This window comes from Accipiter gentilis, chromosome 14 (assembly GCF_929443795.1).
Source record: "Accipiter gentilis chromosome 14, bAccGen1.1, whole genome shotgun sequence".
Lineage (NCBI taxonomy): Eukaryota > Metazoa > Chordata > Aves > Accipitriformes > Accipitridae > Astur > Astur gentilis.
The window spans coordinates 13,841,167-13,855,709 of record NC_064893.1 but is presented as its reverse complement, the minus strand read 5'-3'; the positions used below and the strand labels follow the sequence as shown (position 1 = coordinate 13,855,709).

Below are 14,543 nucleotides of genomic sequence, written 5' to 3'. Positions count from 1 at the left end.
GAGCTGCAGCTAATCCTGAAAGTCTTCCCTTTGCTTCCAAGATCCGTGGGTGCATGTCTTTTATATATGTGAACTCATTCAAATCTTTTCACCATTTCCCCCACTTTTTTTTAATACCCATTTCATTCTCACAGGTGTCAGAATACAGTGACAGCTTTGATCTTACTGCAGATAACCATATGTGGGTAGATTCTTTTTCTTGAAATGCAGACTGGAGTGGATCCAGAGGTCAAGCCAGAAGGTTACATATATTTGAAAACCTTGTTTAAAAGAAAATTCCTTTGTGTGGCTTCTAATATGCCTTTGGACGTGAATCCTGAAATATCTAGCTGTGAAAACTGCTCTCTGTGTCACGATGTTCCAAGTCTTAAGAAAACTGAAGTTCAAAGAGAAGGGAAGACTGAGAGAGTTGGGTTTGTAGCTATGGAACAAGCACTTTCTTTGCCACATCAAAAGCACTGATAAAAGCAGTCCACCAATTCAGGATAAGAGTATATTATTTGATGTATTAATTTGCCAGTGTGCTAGCATTAATACGAAGATCTCCTTTTTCACCTCATTACAAGATTGATTTTGTGCATTACAGAGGAGTTTAAAACGCCCAAACTACAGCTAATTAAAGTTCCAGTTTATATGAAGGTCATATGTTTCTGCTGAGGTCTGACTTTCACATGTTTTTTTGAAACCACTAAATTCCTAAGTAGTGAAACCTGCCAGAATTTGTGCGAAGTCTACAAAAAAGGGTTCTATGCCCCACAGATTTTCAAAATGCTGCAGATTTATTGCAATACGTATGGGTTCTGCAAGTTACCAATATCAAGGATGCCCAACTCAATTATTATTTTCATTTTTACAGGGAATGTCATGACCCTTACTCTACTGGAACTTCATCTAATTTGGGTGAGGCACGTATGCAAATGATGCTACACCAGAAAGAGTAAGCATGAAAGACAAAACACTGTCCAGTTACGTGGCCTCTGATTCTCGATAAAGAACTTAAAATTGATTTTCCCCAATACGAAGCCGATCTTTCTTCCCATCGTGCTTCTCCTCACAGGGGCATGTCCCTAAGAGGGGCTGTAGTTCCTAATGATGGGGGGTGTGCGTTTCTTTTTCTTAACTGGTGGGCAAAACATCTGGAGTGAAATAACACAGGGCAGAGCAGAAGTAATTTTGCTCCACTAGAGCAGGGGAGGACCCAGATGCTCCAAGAGAAGTACCAGCGATACCATCTCAAGAGAAAGGGAGTTAATAAAAAAATTCTGCTTGTGGCCATCAGTGCTGCTGTTCCCACCTTTCCGAAGGAGCAGCAGGTGGGGCAGGATATTAATTTATTATAGTATTCTAGTTCTCTGGAAGACGTCAAGTCAAAATGTAGAAGGACAGCTATAATTTCTTGCTTTTACATTTCTGCAATTAACAACAGTAAAGAGCAGTAGTTTGTGGGGTTTTTTTAAGAGACAAAATAAATGAGCACCATAAAAGCAGCACACTCGGATGGAGGCAGACATGCTTCTAGGGGCTTGCACTGGGCTAAATTCTAATTGCAAATGATAACACACGTGAGGTAGTGATACATGATTCCTCTTTACCAGACCACTTCTGAACTCCTGCCAAAAATCCCTCTGTATGCCACTTAGTGCTTCAAGACAATGGAAGAATAATGACAGGTCTGTAAAATCTGCTGGAATTGACAGTTCTTATTGTTCTGAAAACTTTTGTGACGCACAGGAGTTTTCAGATTAGCATTGCACAATGTTGAACAAAATGGGTGTCAAGCAAATCAACGGGCTTTTCACGATTCACTCGTCTCTGTTTTACTGTTGTTCCATTTTTATTCTGTGCTTGGTGTTGCTTTGTTGTGTGCACTTGCCATTTGAGACGTGAGTGTGCATGTACTGAACAGGGAGTGAGAGCTTTCTGTGATTTGGCATGATGCTTTATGTAAGCCAAGTCCTAGCATGGAGTAACTTTTCCTAAAAATGTTTTCTTCTAGACACAAAAATAAGGAACTGTTCTCATTTGAGCTGTTAGTCTCATTTGGAGTTATGACTGTCTGCAATTCTCATTTGGATGTAAATACATTGAGCCACCTAAAGAAAAGTATTTGGTTTGTAGTCTGTGTAAAAGTTGTACCTACTCACTTGAATAATGGGGTGAAAACAAAAATACAACTGAGGCAAAACTGAAGACTGGTGGCTCTAGTATCTGTTTACTTAGAACATTAATGACCACAATGTTTTTACTGAAACTGAAGGAGGGTTAAGATCCAGGGAAAGAATGAAATACTCAACTTTAGTATTTCTGGATATGTATAAAGCCTCTCCCTTCCGCTCTACTCTTCCAGTATAGACTAATATATGGGAATAAGGCTCTGCAAGCAGGTGAAGGGTAACCGATTAAGTTTAAAGCCCATGGAAACACGTCAAAACTTGTGGAATGCCCATTCCATTCAGGTTTTCAATGTAACTGTTGCTGAGGCAAATGGAGAGGAAAAATAATCTCCTGCCTTTGTAAAAATCTTGCTCTTCCAAGAATAACGTAAGCATAAGACTGAAGATTGGATCAATGTCTGGTGGCTTCTCGTGTAAGTTAACGGAGGTATGCCAATTTGGTCTGGCACCAAGCGTTTTAGAAGACATATGAGCCCAGCAAACCAAGTGTTTTCCAATGCAACCAATTACAGCTACCCCAAGATAGCATTTTTCAGCTTCTGCATCCTCCCAACTGCTGCCAGCTTGCCACAGCTCTCACTGAAGCCTACTCACTCCTCTGTTGCTGGAACTCTTATAGCCTGGGAATCTGAAATGCCTCTCCCACATAGATCATCCCCAAGCACTAACGACAAGCAACTGTTCTCTGCACCATCAGGTCAAAAATCTAATGCAAGTGTGCCTTTGACTGCAACACAAATTTTCCTGAGGCACCACTGTGGTTTGAAGCCCTCAGACTGATCCAATGCACTATCCAAAGCTTAGCAGTTATAGGCTGTCTCTCTCCCTCCCCATACCACTCCTTTTATCTGCTAATGCACAGGGATGACAAGCAAACAAATCCCTTCAAACAAGGTTATGGGAAATATAGGAACTCTATCAGTCACACTGTATTTGCCTAATGCTAGTGACTAAACTCAAGAGGTTTATGTTGTTTGAACTATATCCCTGGAGCACTAACAAGAACTAAAGTATCATCTTAAGAGTTGCCGTGACCTTAAAAGATGATGTTCTCCTAGGCTTTCGCATTATCAATCAGAAAATAAAGCAGAAGGCAGTGGGTATAGAATTAAAAACACTCAAAGATGCAAGAGAGTTTCATTTTGATGCATCCCAAAGGTCTTCAAAACGACCAGCCTGGAGCCAGGAACAAACCACGCCCACCAGGTATTCAAAAGTCCAAGGTCTCCCTCAGGTTTTTATGGAACATCTCAGCCTAGATCAAAGCATCCACCTCCAAGATGGGGAGTGAGCACATCTCTTTGCCTCGACTACCGTATGTGATGGGATTTTCAGCTATATCAGTACTAAGTAAATACAAATAAATGATACAAGCCCCAGGGGAAGGTGACATGGCAGCTAAATATCTGGTTCATTTTAAAAATTTCATTCTTGGCATTTGCATCACTGCTAAACAAACATAAGTTTTGCAATAAGAGCTAACAGTTATCTCTTTTGCACAGATTACAAAAATTATGTTTTCAAGCCTAGTGAACAGGATGCCCGGGGACATCATTGCAATAAAAGGTGACCCAAACATCCCTGGAAAAAACAGGAAAAAGTGACTTACATCCATGTCTTCTGAAAAGGCAATAATTCAAACTTTATGAGGCGTCCTCCTGCATTAGTGATACCTTGGGTTAAATACTCAAAAGTACACAGAGGAGCTTACTATAACCTTCACCAACAGACACTCTCACTGTATTGATGTACTGAATTCTATGCTCTCTATCTTTCCAATTTATTTTGATCAAACAGATTGTGGAAACACTGACAATTCTTTTGGGCACCAACATCTGAGGTGACGCCGACTCCTTCAACTGAAGGGATAAGCTTCACAGACACACCTTCCTGCCACAACTTGCAAGACAGTATCTCAAAAGCAAAGCTGACCAGTTAAGCCATATCTAAAAACAAAAATAAAAAATCATACCCTCAGCCTGAGATTCCCAGGCAGCAATGTGATTTCCCAGCAGCTCCCAACACTAGGAAAGGAAGTTGTGCATTTAGATCTAAAATGAACACAAGACACCAAAAATGGATCCCTAAAAACCAGCCAGCTTCATATGATGCTTGCACCTAGTTTGGTTACTATAAAATTCCTGATACACGTGACTAGCTCAGGCACAGAGTAAAAAATACAGGAAGTTTTTTCTAAACCTTTTTGTTCTTATTTCTGTCCTTTCTCCTACGTATTTTCACAAACCAGATAAGATGACTACAGCCTCTGAGAGGGTTAAGCAGAGAGTCATCCACGAGCTCTGTGCAGCAAAGCTCCCAGTCTAACGGCAAATACCTGATAAAACATGAACAATGCTGAGCCAAATTCATGGCTGGTGTAACTCAAGTAACCCCAGTGGGTTACAGAGGGACAGATCTGCACACACACACCCCTCCCTCTGCTAAATATACCATTTCTGCTTTACGGAATCAAAAGCAGAGTCCTGACAGGTAAAGGAATCAACTTCTAACTCATGCCCTGCAATAGCGATAGAGGAAACTCTCCATGCTTTTCATGTTCTTACCTGTTTTGTCAACAAACAGGAAAGCTTTTGAATTAAATGTGTTTTTTTAAAACCCTCCTCCAAAGAAGAAATTAATTTAAAAAAAAAAAAAGAAAAGAACATAAAGAGGAGGAAAAGCAATGATTCTCTGTGCTGAACACAGTGACGAACGATGAGCAACTCGTGTTTTCTTGGCTTGGGGTCTCAACTAATGTTTGACAAACCATTGTAATAACGTGCCTGTTACTATTATAGCGACACCACAAGTGCTGGTGACTACATATGGGCACCCTGGACTTTTGTGCCTGCAATATTCTGCTCCATGTGGTTCGCTTGCCTTTTCAAACACAGAGGCGTTCTGAAATGCCTCAGAGGATACAGCATCCTTCCACAGACTAATCTTAATTAGGCTAAACAACCACCCAAGGCAACGCAAGCAGCTAACTAGTTTGTCCGATGCCTGAAATCATTAGGAAGAACGCATCTCGCTACACGCAAAAGAACACCGAGAAATCCTTCGTGCTATTTGCGATTGTTACTAATTTGCTTTTGCCATTCCTCAACACCATTTATCGATCTGTGCCCAGGCTGAAAGAGCAGGATAAAGTACACAGATTTACTTACAGAGATCCCGTAGCTCCATCGTTCGCAATGACAAATTTGCCTCCCACACGACAGTGAACAAATGACTTAATGCTGCTTTTTGCGGAAGGCACAAGGCGCGCGAGTGGCAGATGGTCTGCGACGAAGCTCTCTAACAAGATCCGTCCTCGGCGTAGCCATGGGAGAGGAGGCAGACCCTCTCCTTTGCACACCTTTGCCTGCTCTCCGTCCCCGTGCCGCCGGGGCGAGCGTGTAGCTTTGCTTATGTTGCGGGTACCCGACGGCCAGTCAGGCTCCCATTGGCACGGCCGGGCGGCAGCAGCCAATCGCAGCCCGCTCCCATTTCGGGGAAACTCCTGCCCATTTATTTAGCATCTTGGGAGACCATATTTCCGAGGAAGAGCGCCGTTCCCCTAGCATCCTTCCATCAGACAGGGGAGGAAAATAAATAAATCTGAGCTCCCCATCTCTGGGTCTCCCCCTCTCCGCTTCCCAGTTTTTTCCCAGGGCTCGGCGCTCGCCCGGAGGGAGCAGCGCTGGTGGGGACCCGGCCCCCGCGTCCACCTTGGCGGGGGCCGCGGGGGAGCGAGCGTGCTGGAGCTCCACAATTACTTGCTCCATCGCCATGGAAACAGCCTGGATGCAGCAGGCTGGATTTGTGTAGCACATCTGCTGCCAGGCTCATAATCAACTGCAATCTCATCTTTTTTCCCTCTGTTCTCGCTGCTTATTTGATTGCGAGTTGCTTTCTCTTTTCATACATGCTGGGAAAGTACACGCAGACCGAGCTGTGCACACACTGACTTTCTCCTTGTGCAAACACACCGTGTTACCCGTATGTATATGAACATATGTACATGAGCCGGATTCGCTTGTATGCATGCATTTGCTCAGGAGGTACACTCCCTGTGTACCCAAGTAATACACATTACTTGCATTTCAAGTTTGAGTAATGGACCAGCACAAGACTGCTGTATGGGCCATCAAAATGCTACATTCACTTTCCAGTTCCGTAAGTTGCCTCTGTCCAAAATGGGGTCAAAATCTGACACAACTATTATGACATGTCCTAAACAATCTGCTGTTTTGCTAGCGGGCTTCCAAAATTGTATCTGGCATCCACAGACGGTGACCTGAGTCTTCAGGCAACTAATTCTATACTGGATGTTCCCTATTCTGCCCAGAGCCTGATGAAGCATGCCAACAGGAAAACTTCATACACAAAAGGGTTGTTACCCATGGATATAAAACTCTGTCCTACCTTCTGACAATACAAGAAAGGTCAGAAGAGGAAAGGAAGCAACATTTGAGAAAGAGAAAAGATTCATAGGCCAGCAATGAAGTCAGCAAAGGCACTTGGCAGTTGGAGATAATTTCTGGCTGCTCCTCAGACTTTCTCTGGGACACCTGAAAAAATCTTCCATTCTCTCCATTTTTCAGTTTCTGAAACTGCAAAATGGGAAGAATACCTAAATGCATCCATTTATATTACAAAGATAAGCCCAGACAGACTATGAGACACTGACATACTATTACAATGGTGTTAGAGAAGAATTTCAGATGGAAAAAAGGAGGATACGTTCCTTTTCCATGAACACTTACTTTCATTTATTTAACTAAAATAAGAATAAAAAATGAAGGCCTGTCTGAAAAAAACCCCACAACATTCCTGTATTGCTCTAATAACAGAAATCTACTGCATTAGCCACTGTAAATAGTGGCGTTTTAAAATGCATCATGACAGAGCTTTGCAGGTAGATTCCCACATCTTCCTGTATAATAAAAGGCCACTCCTTGTTAAATGTCTCCTATCTGGGCGTAACCAGAGAGTCCAGGAAGGTCTTTGAAGCCCATTGGTCTAGTGCTCAAGAGCAAGGCCAAGAACAGAGAGCTACACCAGGAGATCGGGCTTTTCAGGGCATCTGTCACTCAATTATCATTTTTGATAGAGACATGACCTTTTAAGAGAACTGTGTTTTTTAATGGCTCAGGATGCCATAAGGATTCTCTTCTTGCTATGCTGTACTTCTTCCAGCTTTTCACTTTTCCTTTAGAGCAGCACCACCTCTTACTTCCTGCACACCATTGCTATAATCATTACCCTGAGCTTGCAGGCTTTTGCGGTCACTCTTTCAGTTCTGAAACATTAAACTGTGCAAAGATGTTCAATGTGCATTTTAGGGGAAGGGGGGCTAATTAAAAAGGCTTAGATTTGCTGACAGGACTTGCAGGTAAAAAAAGGCAATTTATCTAGTTCGATCCCTCTCCCACCCCTCCTTCCACCTAAATCACACAGGGGAGAGAGTGATCTGAGGGTATGGAGCATACCCTGTCATTTGCATGTGAACAGTGAAGCAGTTCAGCAGTTATAACGTTCATTTTGCTAGCTGTTATTGTCATGTCTCATGGACTGGATGTGTTGTCAATATGTAGAGCTTAAAATAGTCACAGAAACCACAAATAAATATCTAAAATGCTACTGCACAGTGAAAAACAACTGTCACATTCCTAGTGGGTCTCTATACTGAATTATTTTTTTTTAAGCCAATATTAAATTGGAGAGCTTCCTAATCAAATAAATTGTTCCTTTCCGTTGTATGATACACAGAGTTCAAAACTCTCCATTAGGCTGTGCTTTGTTAAAGAAAGCACTGCTGCAAGCAAACATAATGATTATCAGTGCAACTCTGAAGTATCTGGAGAAACCTTCCCTTGGCCCAGTTTCCAAAACTCTTCATCTGCATTTCCTCCACTGACAGGGAGAAGACTGCGTCCCAGATTAGGGCAACCAGTCAAGAACTCAGAAGATCCATTTTTAAGGTCTTTTCCTGCCATAGGAAAGGAACAGAAGTGACAGATATCTCTGCTTCTGATGGCAGCAAGCTGTTAGATTTAACTTTAAGAAACCTCACCCTTTGTCACCTTCTTTTCTTAGTAATCTCCCCTGTAAATTGCATTTCTTTGCCTCCCTGGGTTGTGGTTTGAGAATAAACACACTAAGAATTTCGCTGCACTCTAAAGCAGGACAGGGCACAAATACCCAAGAAAGCTTTTAAGGGAGATCAAAAATTCAAGTCTAGAAAAATCCAGGCAATTTCAAAGCAATGTAATAAACAAGATTTGTGAAAAATCTTCTAAGACAGTGGGGTACAATGATGTTGTTCAACCAAAAGGATCAAAGATTTCCAGGAAGGCTTCACACCAAAGCTGCTACTTGCCAATCCGACAGCAGCTCTCGGCAGTACGCTGTCACGGGCTGAGACCTGTTTGTGTGTGGGAGCTGAGAACAATCAACGGTGATGGAATGCTTACTCATCCTTCTAGATCATGGGGTTTACTTTTTTTAGCCCAGATACCTACAAGGGGAAGATGGTTAACCTACTAACACTTCCAAAGTCACAGACTTGCTGATTGGCTCCGAGTGACTCCTCTTCTAGTGCCATAAATTACCTGCCAATTCTCGGTAAACATTCCAGCCCTTTCAAAAGTCCATTTGTAGAAGCAGCTGATTTGCACTAGGAACAGCTAGTCCTACCCATTTATTTTATGAATACCTACAGATGTCCCTTCCACATCTGTATTCTTGAAGCTGCAATTAGGACCTAGGCTGTAGATAACACAAACAGGTATTTCAGAGACTTTCAAGGCCGCATTTCACATTTAGTTTGGTTTTCCCCAAATCCTAATATCAGAAAGCCTTATGCCTCCTTTATCAGGAGCCCCTTACACATTATTTCAAACAAGCAGGTCTGAGGTTTTTTGCTTATTTGTTTTTTCTAATATTACTGCATCTGAAAGAAGTTTTTGGATAGCAACACATAAACACAAATTAAAATGAAAATGCTGGGCCACAGCATAGAGATATCTATCCTTTCTGCCACTTAACACAGCCTTACTACAAACCACAAAGCTGACTAGAACACCAAGTGATATATAAGCCGCTGAAAACGCTGTCAGGAACATAGCTTTGCAAATCAGATTAGACATGACCTTCAGAGGTGCTCTGCCATCATAGCACCCAGGAAGGTCTATATGAATCACAAAACCACAGAACCTTTCATTCTACAAAGCATGGATGGATTTGATTTCCACCATCCAAGAACTACTGCACACGTTCCGTATTCACTACCTTCTCCTGTACTTCGAGCACAGGGAACACTCAAGTCTCTTCCTACACCACCGGGCAAGTTGCCCCCATTCTCAGAATGCATATATATGTTAAAAGCCTTCAAGATGCAAGGATGTGCATTAAAGAAAATCTCCACTCGTCTTACACAAATGAAATCAGAGCTTTACAGAGTTTAATACAACAGTCTTGGACACAGACAACAGCAGTCTGGATGATGACTGTCTAGGGGTGTTGAATTTGCAATACTTCATCTTCTCTGACAACTGAAGTTCTTCAGCTAAGCCAAAGACAGCCTACAAACAATCCTGAAATTGGCTACAGGAACTGACATGAATATTTCTCAGTTTTCCTATTGCTAAATGATTACATCTAGTCTGGGTGGTGAAAGGAGACTTCCTAGTCTAGACAGCATGACTGTAGGCTCCATTTCCACCTCTGATGTTAACTGGAAGATCTAAAATGCCTCATGTTTAATGCAGAACCAAAATATCCCCATCTTAAAAACACAAAAAACAAACAAAAAGAAGAAAGCCACCACAACCAGACATAAGAAACCTGGTGTAAAAAAAGGAAGAAAGAGAAACTGGGTTGCTTAGAGGAAGACTATTCTGTCACAGTGAATAGATTTGAAGTTGGATAGATTTTGATAAACACACACGCATAAAAGGAAAATTATTTCTAACCTTGACACTGGAAACAGCAGAGCCCTATCTGACAAACAACCTCACGTGATGTTTAGGTTTGGAGGCAGTGTCATACACAATCAGTTAGTTTGTCTTTGTATAGCTACCATATTAAAAAAACCCTTAAAATAAACAAGCCCCTGCAGCTGTCTGCAACCTTTAAGTCTTGCCATTTCAAACATACATTACAGTCATACAGCATGAGAGTGCACTGAAGAATTTCAAATCAATTATAACAAATCCAGACAGTAGACAGAAAAAGGTTTTACAGTACACATCATCGACTTCAAGATTCCTTACACAGCACTCTTAAGTACACAACTGCAAGGGCCACAGAAATCACCTTGTGAACTTTACAAATTCCAGTACATTCAGCCTATACAAGTGCTATCTGCCAAATCTATCACATATTCATCATCTGCAGTTGGAGTTAGGATTTCCATGCTCCCTCCTTTGCCCACTTTGTTCAAATGCATACCATAATTTTGTATCAAAACCCCTTTGCAACATGCTGAGAGAATTTTCAGTCACATCATCTTAATCTCAGTTCTCTCATTCAGTCACTTGGTTTGGAGCACACATGGACAGGACAGAACAATTTCACATTGTTGCAGCATTTTACCTGCAATATTCTTCTACCTTTAGCTACTTCTCCAGCTCGTGCTTTGCACAGACTGCCAAAGAAGCAACACAAGATGGATTTATCTGCAATCCAAACAGTCTGAGACTTCCCTTTAATGCTTGGTCTCCACAGGATGGGAACTGAGGAATGCACATTGCACTACTAACTGTTGAAAGAGATTATGCTGTGTATGTATTTGGTCTTGCCTCTCTTACGCGCATGCTTCCCTCTACCTTATTCGTTAGTGCACTGAGGTTTTCTTCTTCTGGAAGATGCAGACTAAATCTCTACTCAATCATATGAAATGGCAACAGAATGATTTATTTTACTTTTCTGCTTTTAACAAAACCAAAGAACAAGAGGGACAAAATAAAGGAAAAATTCATCTGTCCCAAGTATCTGAACTTACTCTGATGCTGTCATGGTTCACCATTTAAATAATGATGCTTGATTTTTTTTAATATGTTAATTACATAAATAGGTACTTAGGAACTACTTAAACAGGAGATTATTTACCCCATTGACTGTAGAAGCCCATGTGTCAGCACATCTGCTGCACAGGAGGATTAAATCTGTTCGCACAAAACTCATGCTCTCTCTTGCTAATGGGGAAGAGGTTAGTAGTGTGAGACCTGAAGCAGGGGCTTTGGGTTTTATCCAACAGGCCCTTAAGACTGGCACAATGGATTATGTTAGCAAACATCTCTGGATTTCTAAAAACTCTGTATGTACTTGCCTAGGCATTCTGGAAAAAAAAAATGGGATTTTTAACTAGGAGAGTTTTCTACGTGTGTGTTTTAATTTCAGAAGCTTCTGCCTTGTGTTATTTAAGAGTAACAGACACCCAGCAGCCTTTAGAGGAACTGTGTTAGTGTGATTATGCACCTTTAAGACCAGAATGACAATGCTGGTTGATGATGTTTAGCAAGAGTGTACTGAAAACAGCTCAATTACAGAGTTATCTTTGCCTTGGTTCACCTTCCTAGCTGCTGTTGAAGGACCTCCAGACCATTATTTTAATAGCTGTTGATGAGGGCCCCCATTTATCACATGCACTTCACACTACTTTCACATCACAGGCTCGCAGGGAAGGGTCAGTGTCGGAAGGCTCTGGAGGTGCAGAAAGGGATTGCCAAGACTACAGTTAATGGAAGAACAGAAAACATGAGTCTAGTCTCCAGGTCCAGCAAATGCACAACAAATTTTCTTGAGAACAAGCTCTGTCTGCTTCCACCTCACGCAGGCATGAAAGTCAAATTAATGCTCACATAAGCAGAATGAACAGTTAGGGCTCTTTTACATGTAGTTATTTTTTTGCAGGTATACTCTAATAAGAGCAATTTACCGAGCGGACACTTAGCTTTAGCTAGAAAGGGCAATACCCTCCATACCCTCATAAGGCAATTCAGAGCACACAAAATGAGCTACCAACACTCCTATTCTGTGTCAGTCTCTGGCAGCATGCATCTGTTCCCATGGGTTTCAGAGCCTCCCTAGCTTAAGCTGGGCTTTGCAAACATCCCCTTCTCAAACATGTTAACAGCCACTTTTTCAATCCACGTACATGGTAATGTGCAGCCAAATATACATACCCCAAACACGTGTCACATGCACAACAGAAGCATGGCCGCGCATGCCCATTCACAGCCAAATGTAGTTCAGATAAACTCGCTATATATATAGGCTTGCTTAAATTAACTCTCTTACTTAAATAAGGCTGACATGAACACTCTTTCTTTTACGCTGCCTGTTGCATCTCACGTTTAAGTCTGGAAAGTGGCAACCATGTTGGAATGACTGGAGAAACCCCAGCAAAGCATCTTAACACCCCACTCTGAAAGTCAACAGATATGAAGGACAAGTGAGCTCAACATCTTGATGTAATGTATCACTGGTGAAGATTTTGTGAAAAGGAGAAAAGGCAAGCAACTTTTTTTGTGTGTGTGTCTCTGTGATACCAAGATAGATAGATAAACATTAGTAAGACAGGCAATAAGAAATTGCAAACAATCAGAGGGGATCCTCGAGCACTAAAGCAGCAGCTCCCACCAAACTAAAGTTATAAAAAGAGCCTTACATTCTCAGTTGAAAAAAAAAAAAAAAAAAAGAAAAAAGGAAAAAAAAGAAAAAAGTATTAGAAAAGGAAAAGTAACTTTCCCCTCTTTCTCCACATCTTTGGAAGGACACCAGATGACTGTCCATACTCTTCACTATGCTCACATCTGTATTCATCAATATGGTTTTATGGACATTTTCTGTCTTATCCTTTTCAAAACATTTCAAGAAACTGTTAAGACTGTTTTCTCTGAAGATGGGTAGGAAGGACCGGCTGTCAGAAAGGACTCTCTGAACCTCCCTCCAGCAACCCTACTTCACATTCAGCCCACACACAAGGCCCAGCTCTATCAGTGTTCTGGCTCATTTTGTCAGGGCTGTTGCATCTGCTCAGAACTTCCTTCCCACTAATGAGTCTCTCTCTAATCGATCTTCAGAATACATATTTCTTCAGTCTCAATCATCCATGAGCTAAAGATGCCGTCAATACTGCAGCATGGCCACACTTGCCATCTCAGGGGCAAATCCCACTTGTACTTGCTCTCTTTATTGAACTCTCTGCTCTCTGCACTTGGTAGGTGGAACGATTCCTTAATCTTCCATGTGAAGAGACAAATTTATAAAGGTCAAGCAATGCAGAGGCAGTTGCAACAGTGGGTACAAACTCCAAGTTTTCCTCTCCCTTCATTCCCCAACCTCTGAAGCACAAACATGTATAGCACTCAGCCAGTAGTATTTCTACCTGTTACATTACCACTTTATTCAGGGTTGGACCATTTTCATTCCATTAATGCTTTCCTTTAAAAATATTTCAGAATTGGTTTTCAAAAAAAAAAAAAAGAGGATTAAAAAGATTTCAGTCTTCCTTAATCATGCAGGGATATATTTTCAAAGCAGTATGCCAGGAGTATTCCACGTGACTCCCATTCATGTTAAAATTAGAGTCACCAGAATAAACCCCATATGCTGCTTTGAAAAGGTACTGCAACATGTCCAAGGAAAATTTCCGCAGCTTAATGGTGCTTGCACAATTTTTCTGCCTTTCTTCCTTCGATTCCTGAATATATTTTTAACAGCCTTTTTTTTTTTTTTTTTTTTTTTTTTTTAATAACACTTTGTACTATTTGGAAATAGAAAGAAGTGATTTGCTGGTTATCTTGGTTCCTCTGCAGCCCTTTTATTTTAAAATCATCTGTTTAATCAGAACAGCTTTTCTTTGTAGTATGCAAAGCCTCCAATATCACTCTTTTTTGATACAGTCACTGTAGACAATCTTTCTACTGAAGCTGCAGCCCACAGTGAAGTCTAGCTGCCTTCCACACCTGAGCTGTTATTCTGTCTAGCAGTGCTCAGTATTTCTGTGTTAGCCTGAAACTAATCTTCACATCTGGACAGCGGGGAACTTTTTTCCAGAAAGGCTGAGGCATAGTCTCTCCTTGGCAATAACAGCACCGCTGCTTGTACCGAAGCCAGGCAATGTGAATGTACAGGTTTCTACATTCAAGGTCCCAGTCTCACATGTGGATCTTCTGCCCAGCACAGAGCATGTGTAAAATCTGTGGCAGACGCAGAAGCCCACCCACCCAAACTGTGCTGGGCTTGCCATGAGCACAGCTTGTCCTAGTTTGCCTTGGTAATCACAGCGAGCATTGCATATACTGTGCTCACATATGCACATGCTGATAAATACCAGTTGATTATTACATTTGCCATTTATGACTACAGTCTTCCTGG

At 41.5% G+C, this 14,543-nt stretch overlaps 1 protein-coding gene across 4 annotated transcripts in view; it reads right to left on the bottom strand.

The window, feature by feature from the left end:
- ELMO1 (engulfment and cell motility 1) overlaps positions 1–14,543 on the bottom strand; it is a 311,101-nt gene that overhangs the window by 76,474 nt on the left and 220,084 nt on the right. Inside the window, exon 1 of one of the 4 annotated variants that reach the window (XM_049816141.1) lies at positions 5,342–5,770. The exons of the other annotated variants lie outside the window; for them this stretch is intronic. The gene's annotated coding sequence lies outside the window, so the exon portion shown is untranslated. Of the gene's footprint in view, positions 1–5,341; positions 5,771–14,543 lie in introns of those variants that run through there. 4 annotated transcript variants of the gene reach the window in all.